Source organism: Erpetoichthys calabaricus, chromosome 1 (assembly GCF_900747795.2).
Source record: "Erpetoichthys calabaricus chromosome 1, fErpCal1.3, whole genome shotgun sequence".
Classification (NCBI taxonomy): Eukaryota; Metazoa; Chordata; class Cladistia; order Polypteriformes; family Polypteridae; genus Erpetoichthys; species Erpetoichthys calabaricus.
Window position 1 is genome coordinate 87,448,291 of NC_041394.2, and position 15,548 is coordinate 87,463,838.

Genomic DNA, 15,548 nt, shown 5'->3' on the forward strand with positions numbered 1-15,548 from the left:
TGGACTGTATTATCATAAGATATCTCCATTTTAATCCTTACTACACCGCTGTTGGGGGTTTATTTTCTTTTGAACGTGCCCTGTCTCTTGGCATGTCAGAGGACTAGAATTCTGTGAACTGTGGTCTAGCCACACAAGGGGAGGCAGGGGCAATTGAGCAATTGCATTAAGTTAGCGATTGAGAGAGAGCACATTTATCTTTTTCACCCCAACAACTTTAAGTGCCAACATAATAATAGGCTCCTAAGCCATAATACCAAGCAAAATATAAAATCAAGGTTAAAGCTATTTTCTAAAACAGCTTATTACTTTTACTTAAAATTACAAAATGTCTTCAAAAGTTCAGAAGCAGTGTCTCACTGACCAAACAGTGAACTTTGTAAGATGTAAGAATGTCAAAGGTCTCAATCGCGATATAAAGAATAAAAAGTATTATCTCACCTAACAGGTCTAAATACCAAGATAGTATTTTTACAGGAGAGTCACTAAATAAGTAAGGACCAGTTTTGATTGCAAAGAGATTGGATTGGCCAAATTTTTCACTACACCAAGAAAACTAGAGGTGTGGGAATCTTAATACATTAAACAACCTTATTTGTATCAGACATACAATCTGATCATGAAGGGCAATATGCCATGGTGATGGGTAATTTATTTAAATATAAAGTAATTTTGATAAGTATCTATGCACCTAATGTGGATGACAGAGATTTCATCCAAATGTATTTTCATCTATTCCCAATATGAACAAACACTCACAATATTATAATAGCTGGAGACTTTAATTGCGAGAGAGAAATATGCTTTTATTCAAGAATAAAACTGAATAACAAAAAATTCAAGTGACAACAAGATACTAAGAAGACATGATTCACCAGTGTTTGTGTGTCTGGATATACCCCTTCAGTGATATCTTTTACAGGTACAAACTTTACACCGGCTGTTACAGACTGAAATCAAAGGCTTCTTCTTTTTGGGCATATACACCGTCAGCATGGCACTGCCAGATCTAAACACTACAGTGGAATGTTATTGTCTTCAAATAAAATTTAAAAAAAAAAGGTAAACCTCTTGAACATGTCTGCATATTATATGTAATGGTTGGCTTAATGGAGCTATTTGCAGTAAAGGTTAGATGTACCTACTGAGTGTATATACAAATAACATATTGTTTTGTCACAATAACTTTACATCTGATAAATAAGTATAAAGAAAATATACATATATATATAATATATATATATATATATATATATATATATATATATATATATATATATATATACAGTAGAACCTCGGTTTGTGAGTAACTTGGTTTACAAGTGTTTTGCAAGACGAGCAAAAATTTTTAATAAATTTTGACTTGATAAACAAGCGAGGTCTTGCAGTACGAGTAGTATGTATACGCTTTGTCTGCTGAGCGTCATGCGATCACAACTGAGCTGATGGTTCTTGTCTCTCTCTTGCTGCAGAATTGTGGGCAATCGTCTCCTATTCTCCGTTTGAGTCGGCGTGCCTCACTCATATAGTCAACATCCGTACAAGCGTATACTGTTTACTGCAGCATTAGGATTGTGACTGTGTGTGCGCATGTGTGTGTGTGTGTGTGTGCACGCGTGTGCTTGTGTTTGTGTGTGTGTGTGTGTGTGTGTGTGCTGTGACGTGCGAGTCCCCGTCTTGCACCATAAAACACAAAGCTGAGTCTCAGTACTTTAGCAACACCAGCTTTATTCAGCTTGAAACAGCAACAGCGCGGTTATTTATTGTAGCGGGATCTACCGCTCTCCTATACACAGACACAGCAGTCAGGCAGGCCCTGCGCATTTATAATGTTCCTTGTTCCTTGTATCACCCATCGATGGCAGGCGCTTATAGCATGTCCGCGATCTTTTCGGATTCGCTTTTACGGTGAACTGCTACAGCGCTGGGAGACTGCGATTGCTTTGGGATGCTCTTCCGCGTGTCGTCCCATTGGGTGCAATCCCACAAGAGTTTAGAAACTCACTCACACCAGCCATGATTCTTTTCAAAGGTAAAGTGCAGGTTAATTTGTTTTATGTATTTATACTTTATATTTTGTATTAATCATTTTTAATCATTTGGAACAAGTCATCTGAGTTTCCATTATTTTTTATGGGGAAATTCACTTTGATATACGAGTGCTTTGGACTACGAGTACGTTTCCGGAACGAATTATGCTCGCAAACCGTACAATATATATATATTGTACGGTTTGATTTATTTATATATATATATGCAAAGGTAATATCTGTTTTTAAAATACACTAATCTGCTCAGTGTACAGCAAATTAAAACATTACCAAATAGGTTTATTTTAATATTTTAAAATGCATACTCAGTATTAGTTCACAACCTGTGAAATGTCAGCATTTGCTTTGGAGTCATGTTAAACCGTAAGCAGAATGCCAAAAATGTCTTAAAAAATAAGACATTTGCAATTGTACTATACAAAACCACAAAAAGCAGGGGGGAAATGTGTTGTGTGTTTAGGTACACAGGTTCCATAAAACTCATCTATTATATTTTATTCTGCTCTGCAACAATAAACATTCAATGTTAAACATGACAGAGAAAGGAGATTAATACAAGTAAAAGGTTTTCGTGCTGGCAATTCCAAAACCATTTTATTTTAGCTACAAATAATATTGTCAATGAGACATTATGCTTATGAGAGACCCTGAAACAGGTTAAACTTCTTTATTATTTGCTATCTGATTGCAAATACTACAGTATTTGACATTAAAACTAAGAATAACAACATTCCTCATATTAGTTAGATTTCTTTGAAAGAAAGGAACAGGGATCTATCTACTAATTTTTTGTCTACTATAGTATACAATGTGACCTTTTTAGGTCTAAAGTCTGCTATGCTTTCATTTTCTTTTCTATGAAAGACATGATCTAAGGTTCAATAGACTGGTTGGAGGCCTGCGCCGAGTATTTCTCTTTTAACGGCTGGACTCCAATGATTAAAAATGCACATGCAGATTATTTGTTGAATTGACCTTGATTTTATTTGAAATTATTTCACAGATCTTTGTGCCTCTGTTATTTATTCTTAATGTCAGAAAATATATGACTCCTCTGACCCTTTTAAAGTTGAAAATGTATGAAGACTGATCAATATTTTATTGAACTAAAATACACTTTTAAAAAACAGCCAGCTGTTGGGAATGCAGGTGGTAAAGCACCAGCTGAACTGCCCTGTTTATGTTTGATGGAAAAAATCAATTTTAAGTATTACCCAAAAAGTTTACCTTTCTAGAAGCCTGGATAAAAATGTTTCAGGTGCCAAAAAAGTTTTAGTTCAGTGAAGTGAAAACTGTACCAATGAGGAGAATGTTTCAGCATTTTCTGTTATAATCGTTTTATCATACACTCACTCACTTTCTAAACCCTTGTGCTCCAATCCTAAAATCACTACATCAGATGACTTCATCTTTAACACTGTACAGTAACTCTAGAGTGATAATACATATAAAAAATTCTTTTAATATGCATTTTTGATATCGATATCCACTAAATTCATTTCTGTACATGGGTTGGTGGTTTCTTCTACTTTATTGATTAAGACTTTGATATTATTATTCTTCACCATAATGATACATTTAATTTTCATAAGTAATGGTCTATATCTGACCATTCATCCATTTGCCAAACCAGCTTAATTCAGTTATAGGGTCACAGAGATCTGAAAGCTCTCCTATTGCCATTTCCAGATGGATCATCGGTTTTTCACAGGGCACACACATCGTGTCATTTTACTGTCATTAATTTAGTATACATGTCTTTCTGCTGTGAAATGAAAACTAGAGCAGTCAGCAACATGAGGCAACAAATTCTAGACTGACAGTGACTCATCCGATATTTACAGCAGTTCCCTGGTAGATATAAGGCGGTAGTGCCGATCATTTCACAGTGTCAGTTGTCACACTTGTGAGTATAATTTGTCTCTTGTGGAGTCTAGGGTGTTTCCCAAACTTTGGGGTGTCATGATCTAGTTTTTCACATGCCAGTGTGTTTACAACCCACTTGGGAGAACAGTTCCCCTTTATGAATTTAGCGACCCGCTGGGGGAGGAATTTCACCTTCTTTGAATTTAGTATGACCCAACGGGGTGGTTCCCCCAGGGTGAATTGAGCACAATCATCAAAGCCGAGGGGATGGTCCTGCATGATCACAATTGCATCAGTGAATTAGATGAATCAAACTCGAATGTCAATGATTTTCCTCCTTGGTCAATCAAACATGATTGTCAGAGCTGGGGTTGGAGAGGTTGACCAGGATTGGCTGCGATTTTCCTGCAATGTTGCCAGTGTGAATTAAATAAGCGGTGGGGGGGGGGTTCATTCACGCCCAGCCAAGGCCCACCTGCATTGCTTCCATGGCAGTCAGGTTAGGAAAAGCTGGTGTAGAGTACAAGCGGGAAAGAAACTGAGTACAACAAAGCAGCCTAATGTCTCTTCACCACCACCTTTAGTGAGGTGGACATTGACAAACCAGAGGAGCTCTGTGATTTTATCCAAGCCCCGCTTCCTCACCCATCTCTTCCAGTCCATACTGTATATAACAGAGAAATGCCAGCACATTGTCTGGTACAGGAACAAGAAATTCATGTGTTAACCAGCCCTGCATGATACTCTTTTTGACACAAGCCTGTTAAACAATTCCACCTTCATGTTTTGTTTGATTTATTTAGCAGATCATTAACTCTATATGCATTAAGTTCTATTCCTGCTTTTGTGTATTGTTTCATTAAACATTTTTGTTGCATAAGTTTAAAACACAAATGGTAAGAATTATCATTTGAACAACTGGAAAACCAAACTCTTTTAAACACAAGAGAAAAGTATTCCTTAATCAGTTTACCAGTCTGACAGCAATATTTCCCTTCTGTTAGGAAATGTCAAGGTTGGTTAACTCATGTAAGTAAAATAAACTGAAACAGAACAATATTTTAAATAATTTTTGAAATGCATTCACCTATTCTCCCCTTGCAAAAATAATTTAATCATATACTGATTGAAAACTTGTTAAATGCAAAATAGCCCTGATTTTTGCAGAAATTCAATCAGTCCTCCAACAGACAGGAACAGCATTCAGACAGCAGCAAGACTAATGACTCATGTCAGTTTTGTATTTTTAAGCCACACAACAATATTACATCACTGGATCTCCAGATTACCGTATTTCCTTCTAAAATTATCTTTACATACAGCCAAAGGGATTCTTGTAAATTCAACAATAGTGATAAATTAAATTATGAACACATGATGTAAGAAATGGTAAAGCCATCTACCTGCAGGCTGATTAGAAATTGTTGCACTGGCATTCATTCTAATGTAATAAGTCATTCAGAGACAAGCAGAGTGACAAATCTCAATTTGTTGTGTTTTATTTTATTAAAGAATAAATGCCCGCATTGGCACCACATATGACCATGGGCATCATACTGTATTATATTTCCTTTTTAAGGGTTATTTATATTTGAATATACTGCACCCTGAATTTGGAGGAGGTGCACAATAACGTGACGTCTCAGGGAATACCAGTAGAACATAATTTGGTTCTGTCTTACACAATGGGAGTTGGTGGCAGGATTGGCACTCCAGCCACTGTGAAAAACCACGCACTGTTCCATTTCATTCAAACTAGTGTGGTGCAGAGGTGTCACCCATCGCATGGCTGCACTCAAGTCCTAACGTGGGATCCTGAGGTGATTTGTTGTGTGGTGGTGTGGCAGCACGCTGTATAAATGCATGCTCCCAACCTGTCTCTCTCTTGCACAACTTTGACTGAGATTTGAGATCTCTCTGTCAGCAAATCTAACAGTAAAACTTCCATAAATGGTTGTTACATATATAAATATTAATAGCATATTCTTAGGAAATGTTGTATATGATCAATTCATTTTCTGAACTTGCTTAATTCGTTTTTAGGGTTGTCAGGAAGGAATTTCTTTATAGGCAGCATCAGATATAAGACAAGAATCAGATCTAAACACAATATCAGTCCATCACAGACCATGCTCTTGCATGTGCACATTCACTTTACAGGAGCAATATAAGCTATCCAATACATCAGTCATGCACATGTGGATGGGAAAGTGGAAAAACTAAAGAAAAAGTATGCTGACCTGGTTAGATCATGAAAACTATAAAAGTTAGAGCACGGACCAGATACTTCTAATATGGCTGTAAGGCAGCTGCAATAAACAACTCACTGTTCAAATCTCATACTGTAATTTTAGTATTTATTATACAAGTTCATTTTTAATAATTAAAAAATGTGATTGTCTTGTCATAAGCTACTTTTGAGAAGGGAGGAACCCATTTTGTCTGCTTAAATATCTTTTGAACAAGGTTATGACAAACGTTTAAAGTTTAATTTTAAAGATTTACTTACATAGATGGGTTTGAATTGAATTTCTTGTATTTAAATTTAACTGCATCACGTCATCATTTTAAAACCTTCTTCAGACAGATAATGGTTACTATGGGATATTGCCCGTTTACTAGGATCCACCCTTCTGGTACAAGCTGAAAAAATGTGCAGTGACATTAGCTTCTTTGTCCAAGATAAAAGATTCAATCAGTACACAAGTGCTCCTAGTCTTGTTTTCTTATTCTGCCATTAACTCTGGCTCTTTTGTTTTGATTTGGACTTTGTCTTGGTGTTTTGGTTTTGAGTCGGTTGCAATGGGTGGGTTCAGCTGAGGAAATCATTGGCTGTTGTCTCCCAACATTAAAAGATCTGTTCATCGCCAGAGAAAAAAAGAGAGCAGGAAAGATTACAGCTGACTCCACCCACCCACCCCAGCAGCCATCTGTTCATTAAACTGCCATCACAAAAGAGGTTCAGGTCTATTGCAACCCAAACTACACTCCATCTCAGCAGTTTCTTTCCTTAAAGTATTCATACCCTAAACAAACTTACATAGGGTTATCTTCTAACTGTTTGTACAACATATAAATAGTAACTGAGCTGTTTGTCAACTTGTAAATACTTCATACTGCTCAACTTGTACTATTTGATATCTACATTATTATGTATAGTTTTTCTATTTATTTGAGGGTTTGTAAATGTTTTTGTTCAAGAAACTGTTGTATTTGTATAGTTGTTTGCACAATGTCAGATTAATGGTGGGTTGAAATTGTGTTTTCTTGAGTTGGTAATGTCTTTTATACCATGTTTTTGAACCTAACGAAAGTCAATTCTGGTGTGTTTCACATGCTAGCGATGAAGTGATTTCTGATTTCAGATTCTGAATCTGAGTTTTTCCACTACTTTTAAATTAGAAACTTTGCTAAATGGAATCCGCCCAATTTTCCTCATCTCTCAGTTACTTCTATTCCAGAAGAAATATTGATCAGTCTTGAAGACTCAGACAGCATTTCAATAATATATAGAAACCATTTTAAGCCCCTTCCTTTCAAACATCCCAGCGTACAGTGGGAAAAGGATCTCTTAATCAACATTTCAGAAAAGGAGTGAAAAGCAGCCTTGCACAGAATTCACACTAGCTCCACATGCACAACGCATACAATTATTCAATTTAAACTCTTTTATCAAGCATATCTATCTCATTTAAATTTGTCCAAAATGTTTTCAGTTCAGCCCTGCGGTGGGCTGGCACCCTGCCCGTAGTTTGTTTCCTGTCTTGCGCCCTGTGCTGGCTGGGATTAGCTCCAGCAGACCCCCGTGACCCTATAGTTAGGATATAGCAGGTTGGATAATGGATGGATGTTTTCAATTCAAGATCCAACCTGCAAATGTTGCAGTCGAGCTCTAGCCTCATTGGGCCATATGTTTTGGACGTGCACCAAATTAACATCATTCTGCACCAAAATCTTTAAATGCCTATCAGACAGCCTTGGTGTCACAATCCCTCCTAACCCATTAATAGCTGTGTTGGGTGTACTCCCATACTGGCTTAACGTGGAGAAGGACAAACAAACTGTAAATCTCTTTACTTCACTACTAGTATGTAGACTTAACTCAACTGGAAGAATCCTAGCGCACCTTTTTTAAGTCAATGGGTAACTTATGTTATATACTATTTGAAATTGGAAAAAATTAAATTCTCACTTACAGGATCTGTTAAAAACTTATTTTAGAACCGGGCAGGATCTAATCAATAACATTATGGAATAAGCATTTATATTGGGGAGCATGATTCTGTTCCTTCTTTTCTACTCTTAAAGTTTTACTTCCTGTCTTTCTCTTGAGTGGATGGTGAATTTAGTTTTCTTAAGCTTGAACTTGATTGTATGGAATGGTACTTGTTTTTAGTAAAATCGATAAAAAAGGAGTACATTACAGTAATCTAGCAGGTTAAAATCAAAATTGTCAATACATTTCTCAGCATCTTCAAATGTTATGAGGTCTAATTCTGCAAATGAAAAACTGAAGTTTTATTAATATGGTTAATGAGTGATCCGAATTTAGGTCAGAGTCCATAATAACCCTAAATTCTGTTCTTCTGTCTTGACTTTTAATGCCAAACGATCAAGTTTATTTCTAAGACCCACATTTTTTTTTTCATTTTTGCCAGTAACTGAGATTTCTCCTTTCTCCTTGTTTAGCTTGAGGAAATTATTAACACAATGCATACACACCCTTAGACAAAAGCTGTAATCCAGACACTATATGTACCTGTGGTCTTTAAGATCATGTTTTGGCCAGTAGAAAACTTTGTGTGTGCTGATACAGCCATAAGATACTCCAGCTGTCTGATGAAAACTGTAGATCCTATGTTGGCACTGACTTTTTGGGTTACCCCCTCCTCCCATTATAACCCCATCCCTGTTATGACATATAGCCTTTATTTATATTTATATAAAGGCACTTGCCTTTCACTTTGTGAATGGTTTGCTAAACCTCCACCTCTGTTATTTTGATGAACACAGTGAATACAATTATAATTCAAAAGTGCTGCTTCAATTAACACTGCAGTGCCATCACTGCTAAGCCATGTTTCACTCAATCGTAGAAAGTCTATTATTTTCCTATTACTGATAAAATCACTAATGTAAAATACCTTACTGTTTAACAATCTGATATTACATAAAATCATATTTAGGGTCTTTGAAGATTACAGCTGCATTGATGTTTTAGAGCTGCTTTGAGATGGCAAATAAATTATTCATATTTATTCCAATTTGTCCAGACCTTTTGATAAGTTATAATCTGTAATTTATAGTGCTAATATAGTGTGTATCTATAGGTAAACCGAAAGCCACCATTTTCTACCAGTACATTAAATATACTCCATACGGTTAGAGCAACACTTTTCTGCCTTTTTTTCAGGCATTTTCATCACAGGTACATGTATTTGATTACTAACAAAGAGTTATTGATGTGAAGGTGATTTACTCAAACCAAATGTGAAATACTTTGAATAATGGCTAATTCCTTGCATTGGTACACAAGATCCAAACATTCTTCCTTTTTATGTTTATAGCACAAGATTACAGGCAGTGTGGTGTAGTGGTTAAGGCTTTGGATTTCAAACTGTGAGGTTTTGGGTTCAAATCACACTACTGACACTGTGTGACCATGAGCAGGTAACTTAACTTGCTTGTGTTGCAATTGGAAAACCAAAAGAAATGTAACCAATTGTACTGTAAATGTTGTAAGATGCCTTGGATAAAGGTGTCAGCCAAATAAGTAAATGTAATATAAAAGGATTGGCTCTTTTAGGTCCGCATGGTAGCACAGAGATTAGAACTGTTGCCTCACAGCTCCATAGGTCTGGGCTTGCTGCTTGTGTGAAGCTTTCATGTGTCCTTCAGCATCTTATATGCATACAGGGTAAATTGGCAACTCCAAACAGGCCCCATATAAGTGAGTATGGGATGAGTGTGCCCTCTGAAGGACAGGTACTCCTTCTGAGTGTGGTTCCTGCTTTGCACCCAGTCCATTTATTGATTTTAAATTTCCTCAGAATTAATTATATCAGTCTAATCTATATACATGAACCAAATCCATTAAAGATACAGCTTCCTACTGTTGTATTTACATGTGTGTTTATGTTTAAAAGACTAATAATCTCTCTATTATAAAAAATATCTTGGGAGGGAGACTAGGGAAACGAGAAGTGATCTTCTCAGAAGACAATTTGACGTTCCGCGAGACAAGGCAGTGAGACATCATTTAAAACAAGTTCATGGACATCTAACCTAGCAGTAGTTGGAAAGCTTTTGGCAGAAACACTTCATGTGTTCCCAGCTCTTAAAACAACAACAAGCCACAAGCAGAACACGCAGCTCGCCAGCAGCAGCAAGCCAGCAGATGAACCGACCGCTTTTCCTTAGCATGCGTTAACCAAAATTCAAAGCGTGAGTGGCAGAGACGCAAAGTGGCAAAAGGATAGCTGCTGTACAGGCTTTTAAATGATCAATGCACTGCGTGACAAGCAGAACACGCAGCTCGCCAGCAGAAACAAGCCAGCAGATGATCCGACCGCTTCTCCTTAGCGTACGTTCAACCCTTGACAATGCGAGCAGCGTTATACATCCTGCGAGAAAGAGATTTAACCACACCCGGGGCTGGAAATAAAGGGACAAGTATTGTTTTAAAGTAAAAGTGAAAATAATGCATATGTAACAATTCCCATAAAAATAACAATCTCTTTAAATTGTATATTTCCAGTAAACCAAATCCGGGGGAGGGTGAGCGAAGCGAGCAGGGTTCAGAGCCCCCTAGTTTATGTATAAAATTTAAAAACCTTTCACCACTATACAATCATTGACATTCATCCCAACTGCATAATCCTGTTTTTTTGGGGTTTTTTTAAGACAAAACCTAATAAACATGAGACATATTTTTTAAACACAGAATCAGTTTAACATGCCAATAAACATGATCAGATATCAAATGACATGTGCATTGGGAAAATTGATGTCCCAGTATCTGAGAAGACAGTCAGTTTTTCTGTGTGGCTTGGTTTCTCTTGAGTACTTTTTTGTTATTGTTTGCTCCATAATTCTGTCACAGTAACAATATGATCTTCAGCATAGCCACTGAAGGTCTGTCTTACACACTGATACTCACTCTTATTGGTCAAGCAAAGTGTACCACTTATTCATATATATTACTTTAAGCTATGTTAGAACACCAAAGAAATGGTGAAAATGTAACTATACCACCATGCTGCAACTGAGATATTATATGGTTCACATTAAAACCACTGCAGTACAAAACATAAAGAAATAAGTATTACTATGCATGCTAGGATTAATTGTGCATGTTCATAGTATAAATGGAAGACATAGGTGCAGTGTGGGTTATGCTATGTAACTACAGATCAGTATTTGAACTTATACGCAATAGCTGAATGCTTACACTATACAACACTAACAGATGGAGGTTTTAGCACCTTGAAAAATATGTGACACAGAGGAGCAACACTTACAGCTTTGTCACCCTCAGGAGACAAAAAAACATGAATTGCATAATGAGACAGAAAGCCAATATCAATGTTTGTCCTTTGCAAGCTGTCTTGAAAGCGGAAAGTTAGTGATCATGCAGGCTGACAGCCAGCCTGTTTAAGAGGTCAAATAAGGCATATAGCTAAGTATCCTGTCTTCATTCCTGTGTGGCTCAGTAAAAAGGAATAGAAAGTACACGGAGGTGACTTCACAAGTTATCCTGTCCATGTATTAAAATGTGTGTGTTTTGTACTTGCTGTTAAATTGAAAGAAAACCAGCTATGATTACTATAGATTTTCTTTTATATATTTCAATTATTAGAATACAAAAATAAAAAAAATCCAGTTGGCTGATTGGCATCATTGTGGCAATATTCAAGAGACCACCTTTTTTACATTCTTTACTAAAACAAGAGTAAATTTAAATGTGTTTAAGCATTTCTGATAGGATCTCTGACGGTTTGACTCCTCTCATGATCATTCTCTTCTTGGCAGCAGCCTGCACAACTTTCTATCTTCAATAAGTATAATCTAACCTTTCTTCTTTGTCCATGTTGCAGAGACACCCTGTCACTTTTATCAACTCTCAATTGGGTGATTACTAATGCTAGATCAGTGCTTTTCAATGGCCATTCTAGACAAAGTGATATAAAATATTTGTCTGAATTCTGATTTACAAGATCACTTAAGTGAATTGCTAATCTAATATTATGATATAATTTCTTTATGAATTTTTTACAAGTTTGTTTTTCATTTAAAGACATTACAATATGTTAACATGTTCCACATAGCCATTTTGTTTTCCATGACCACTGCCAGTTTGGGCTCAGTTTGTGTACTGTTACTAGCTATGTTCCTATGGAGAACAATCAAAGGTCAAGACCTCGATGTCACAAATTGACTGTATAAAGGTCAGCTCAGAGGCTTCCTGGTTCCGAATTCTGGACAAAAATGTTTAGCGGCAAGTACATTTTGTTTATTGATCTTCTTGTTTCAAATGAGTGTTTTGTTTTCTTATGACTCTGATTAGGGTAGATGACAGAGCAGTTTAGACTTCATTTTTTAGAAATTTACAGGGCTTTAGAATATATTTAATCTCCTTTTTTTTTTACATTTTATTGAATTTATTAAAAGCAAGTAAGATTTAATATAAGCGATTCCGTATCATCTCCTTATTCTTTCTAAAAATCTGTCTCAATTTTAGAATAGAAACTAGTCTGTACAAAATGTGGGATTCTGAGATGGAATGCTTGCTTTTAAAAATTATTTTAATGGAATCTGAGTAATGAGCTCAAAAAGAAAGTGTATCTGTGCTTACCTCAGATATATGTGAAGAAATAGTTGGTTCAGCAGCTGAAATACAAAAATTAGAGGGTTTTGACCATAAAAAGTCCAATAGTAGATGCTTTGATAAAAATAATAAAGGGTTAAATAACAGCAATAAACATGAAAGCACAGTCACCTTCGTTTAGTGTGTCTAAAGTAAGCTTAGGCAGCCAATCCCTCTGTAAAAACCTTACATTAGAAAATTAGAACTTACATTAGAAATGGATTCAGTCCCATTGTAAATCAAGCCACCCATAGCTGTTACTGACAGAAAATCAATTGGGACTGGTCATATAACACCCCATACAGAGTTAAAAATCATAATATTGCATCAAAGAACAAGTATTGCTATTTCTTCTAAGATCTATTAACATCTGATTGTAATTAACCTGTAACAATATAATGGTCCACAGATTGGTCAAACTATTCCAAATACGACAGCTGCTTTAGCGTTGTTACTCTCACTGCACCTTCTTCTTCTTCTTTCAGCTGCTCCCGTTAGGGGTTGCCACAGCAGATCATCTTTTTCCATATTACTCTCACTGCACCACTCTGAGTATTTATATCACTGTATCTTAGTGGGGAACCGCAGCTGTACAGCAGCTGATCAGAAAGAGAATTATCGGTATACAGTGATCCCTCGCTATATCGCGCTTCGTCTTTCGCAGCTTCACTCGATCGCGGATTTTAAATGTAAGCATATGTGAATATATATCGCGGATTTTTCACTGCTTCGCGGATGTCTGCGGTCTACAGTACGTGTGCTTCCTCAGTTGATTTGCCCATTTGAATTCAAACAAGGGACACATTTGAATTGAAACAAGGGACTCTATTGGTGGATGGCTGAGAAGCTACCCAATCAGAGCATGCGGTTAAGTTCCTGTGTGCTGCTGATTGGCTCAGCGACGGAGTGCTGCATTAACCAGGAAGTACTAATCTCACTCATTCAGCATTAACGTGCACAAGCGCCAACAGAAGATGCAAATGATTGCAGAAAAGGTAAAAGTTTTGGATATGTTGAAGGAAGGAAACAGCTACACCGCTGCAGGACACCATTACAGCATAAATGAGTCCACGATTCTTTTTATTTAAAAAGGAGGAAAAGCATATAAGATCTACGGCCGCAGTGTCTTTTAACCAGGGCACAAAATGAGTTGCAAGTGGACGTTGTAAGGCAGTAGTCTGGATGGAATCTGCTTTAGGGATTTGGATTGAAGAGTGATGGAAGAAGAACAACGGAGGTACTAAACAGTCGCCTGAAGAGGCTCCTTTAGAAGAGCTGTAACGCTATCCTTTGTTCTGCAGTAAAATTAAACTCATCGTTATCGGACAAGTCGTCGTGTCATTGTTGGTGAGTAACCATAATTAATTATTTACGTACAGTACTTATTACATGTACATAGTTTAGTGTCACTGTACACACATTTTATTGTATACAATTTTTCTTGCATTGTACGTATTTATTGATGGTGGCCTGTCTGTCGTAATGGCTGTAACATATGTGATATCGGAGACGCTCGATATCTTTAAAATAATATTTAGGTTTTACTGTGTTTACATACATAATTTCAACGAATCTTACCTAATATCTAAGAGAATACAAAGGGTTTATGCTGTATAATTGTGCGTGAAATGTTTATAATAGTGTGGGAGAGTTTATAAGGGCTTAAAATATATAAAAATAACCAAATGAACATATGGTTTCTACTTCGCGGATTTTCTTATTTCGCGGGTGGCTCTGGAACGCAACCCCCGCGATGGAGGAGGGATTACTGTACAGCATCTAGCACACGCTGCCTCAGCCATGCTGTCTATTGAACTGCTCTCATACGGCAAACGCTTCAGAGCCTTTCCTGTACGGACCTTGCGGCTCAGAAACAGTTTCATCCCAAGAACTCTAAACGCACTCAATCAGTCCATCAAGTGCTCCTTGTAGAACTGTTTGTACCTATAAGTACAATTACCTCACTGTAAATTTGTGATACAGTTAAATTATTGCACAACCTGCGCCACTTTATAAAGCGCGTATTTACATATGATGACGATATCATTTTTAAGATGAAATGCATCAAAATATGTTTATTATATTATACAGATAAAACTTTAACTTCATTTAAATAATCTATATTGTTAATAATTAAACATGCGAGGACACGGTGCTGCAGCGCTAGCGTTCATGGATTGTTCCTGCCTCGTGCAGGACAGGAACTGGGGGTTAGTACGTTTGAAAGAGACAGTACTGCTACAATAAAGTATTTCATCGAAGGTTGTGCATGCTTTAACTCCTATCATCATGAAAATTATATCACGTATACATCTCAGTATTTTAATTATTCAGAGAGCTGCAATATTATGAATGTAATGGATTCTGTGTCCTGTTGGAGGAAGAGAAAGCCCGGAAGCATGTAGTGATTCACACACATAGAGCACATAGAAGATCAAATACAAAACAAAGCATTTAACGTGCTACTTTAGTTACAATGGGATTTGAGAAACTAAACATTAAACGATTTTAAGATGAAGTTTATGATGTTCTACTTTAATGACAAAATAAACTACATGATTAAAGTGGAAATTTAGAGATAAAGTTGACATTTCGTGCTTTTTTCCCACTGTGTGCCTATTTTTTTTTCTCTGTACCCTAATAAGCTTTCATATGACACTCAGACTGTGGGCTACGACTCACCTTTTTCACGGAGACTTTGATATGTGACAACTTCTTTTTTATTTTGAGCACTGTGCATCTTTGTGAACTTGAGCTTTTGAGTT